Below are 3,033 nucleotides of genomic sequence, written 5' to 3' on the forward strand. Positions count from 1 at the left end.
TTCTCTTCCTCCTCTTCCAGGTCTCTCTCTCTCGTGTTTCAGTCTGATGAGATTCAGATGCAAATTGAGACTCTCAACACAATGTCTCAACCTCTGGAGCTGGAGCAGGAACTGGGTCTGTGTAACAAATGGCACTCCTATTCCCTACATAGTGCACTACTTTTGACCAGGGCGCATAGGACTCTGGTTAAATGTAGTGCTCTATGTAGGGAATAGGGGGGCCATTTGGGACGTAGCCTAGGTTATTACCGTAGGAGGCAGCAGCAGCAAGTCAACTAACTCTGTCCCTGTTCCCTTTTGTTCCTGGGAAGACAGACTAGACCAGACGTCTGACTATAGAACCCGTTGACGGCCATCTGTCTGTGCTCAGCCACTCACTTCAGTTGATTAGAACCTGGGATGAACTTTTTTTAGATCGGAGCCGTACGGATCCTTGAGGCCTTAATGCTCAGCCACTCACTTCAGTTGATTAGAACCTGGGATGAACTGTTTTTAGATCGGAGCCGTACGGATCCTTGAGGCCTTAATGCTCAGCCACTCACTTCAGTTGATTAGAACCTGGGATGAACTTTTTTTAGATCGGAGCCGTACGGATCCTTGAGGCCTTTAATGGTTTAAAGTAAAGCAGGTGAGGAGAGGACAGAGAAGTCCTACAACACTGTGAAGATGACTCCCAAAATAGCACCCTATTTTCCTGCCCTATATAGTGCTCTACTACTTTTGGACCAGATCCCTATGAGGAATAGAGTGACGTTTGGGATGCAGGCTAAGACAATACCCTCCAATGTAAAGCTTCTTCAGCCAGCCATTTGAATACAGTCACCCTTTGCTGGTATCCTAGAGTGTGAATGGTACAGATGTAGGGTCTTAATTTGAGCCAGTTTGCTACAGCAGGAAAATAATCCTGCGGCAACAGGAAATGTGGATTATAATTAATGGACATTTTTCTAGGGGTTGATTAAAAAAAATTCATTAGGGCAAATCAAGTCTGAAACTTCAAAGTGGAAATTCCGAACTGTAGAAGCCTTTTTAAAACTCAAATACACTACAAGTTTGCATTTCCTGTATTGCAGGAAAAGTGTCAGCAACAAGAGTGATCAAATTAAGATCCTACATCTGTAGTGTGTGTCTTGCACCTGTGGAGAGGTATTTAAGCCGTACCGTTAAGCACTAGGCAGTATATTTAAGTAGTGTGTTTAGGCAGTATATTTAAGTAGTGTGTTTAGGCAGTATATTTAAGGAGTGTGTTTAGGCAGTATATTTAAGTAGTGTGTTTTAGGCAGTATATTTAAGTAGTGTGTTTTAGGCAGTATATTTAAGTAGTGTGTTTTAGGCAGTATATTTAAGTAGTGTGTTTTAGGCAGTATATTTAAGTAGTGTGTTTTAGGCAGTATCTAAGTAATATGTCCAGGCAGTATCTACAGTTGAAGTCGGAAGTTTACATACACCTTAGCCAAATACATTTAAACTCAGTTTTTCACAATTCCTGACATTTAATCCTAGTAAATATTCCCTGTCTTAGGTCAGTTAGGATCACCACTTTATTTTAAGAATGTGAAATGTCCGAATAATAGAAGAGAGAATGATTTATTTCAGCTTTTATTTATTTCATCACATTCCCAGTGGGTCAGAAGTTTACATACGCTCAATTAGTATTTGGTAGCGTTGCCTTGAAATTATTTAACTTGGATCAAACGTTTCGGGTAGCCTTCCACAAGCTTCCCACAATAAGTTGGGTGAGTTTTGGCCCATTCCTCCTGACAGAGATGGTGTAACTGAGTCAGGTTTGTAGGCCTCCTTGCTCGCACACGCTTTTTCAGTTCTGCCCACAAATGTTCTATAGGATTGAGGTCAGGGCTTTGTGATGGCCACTCCAATACCTTGACTTTGTTGTCCTTAAGCCATTTTGCCACAACTTTGGAAGTATGCTTGGGGGTCATTGTCCATTTGGAAGACCCATTTGCAACCAAGCTTTAACTTCCTGACTGATGTCTTGAGATGTTGTTTCAATATATCCACATATTTTTCCTTCCTCATGATGCCATCTATTTTGTGAAGTGCACCAGTCCCTCCTGCAGCAAAGCACCCCCACAGCATGATGCTGCCAACCCTGTGCTTCACGGTTGGGATGGTGTTCTCAGCTTGCAAGCAGCCCCCTTTTTCCTCCAAACATAACAATGGTCATTATGGCCAAATAGTTATATTTTTGTTTCATCAAACCAGAGCACATTTCTCCAAAAAGTACGATCTTTGTCCCCATGTGCAGTTGCAAACCGTAGTCTGGCTTTTTTATGGCGGTTTTGGAGCAGTGGCTTCTTCCTTGCTGAGCAGCCTTTCCAGGTTATGTCGATATAGGACTCATTTTACTGTGGATATAGATACTTTTGTACCTGTTTCCTCCAGCATCTTCACAAGGTCCTTTGCTGTTGTTCTGGGATTGATTTGCACTTTTTGCACCAAAGTACGTTCATCTCTAGGAGACAGAACGCGTCTCCTTCCTGAGCGGTATGACGGCTGCGTGGTCCCATGGTGTTTATACTTGCATAGTATTGTTTGTACAGATGAACGTGGGATCTTCAGGCGTTTGGAAATTGCTCCCAAGGATGAACCAGACTTGTGGAGGTCTACAAAAAAAAAATCGGAGGTGTTGGCTGATTTCTTTTGATTTTCCCATGATGTCAAGCAAAGAGGCACTGAGTTTGAATGTAGGCCTTGAAATACATCTACAGGTACACCTCCAATTGACTCAAATGATGTCAATTAGCCTATCAGAAGCTTCTAAAGCCATGACATCATTTTCTGGAATTTCCCAAGCTGTTTAAAGGCACAGTCAACTTAGTGTATGTAAACTTCTGACCCACTAGAATTGTGATACAGTGAATTATAAGTGAAATAATCTGTCTGTAAACAAAGTAGATGTCCTAATCGACTTGCCAAAACTATAGTTTGTTAACAAGAAATGTGTGGAGTGGTTGAAAAAACGAGTTTTAATGACTCCAACCTAAGTGTATGTAAACTTCCTACTTAAACTGT

Source organism: Coregonus clupeaformis, unplaced genomic scaffold (genome assembly GCF_020615455.1).
Source record: "Coregonus clupeaformis isolate EN_2021a unplaced genomic scaffold, ASM2061545v1 scaf0959, whole genome shotgun sequence".
NCBI classification, from domain to species: Eukaryota; Metazoa; Chordata; class Actinopteri; order Salmoniformes; family Salmonidae; genus Coregonus; species Coregonus clupeaformis.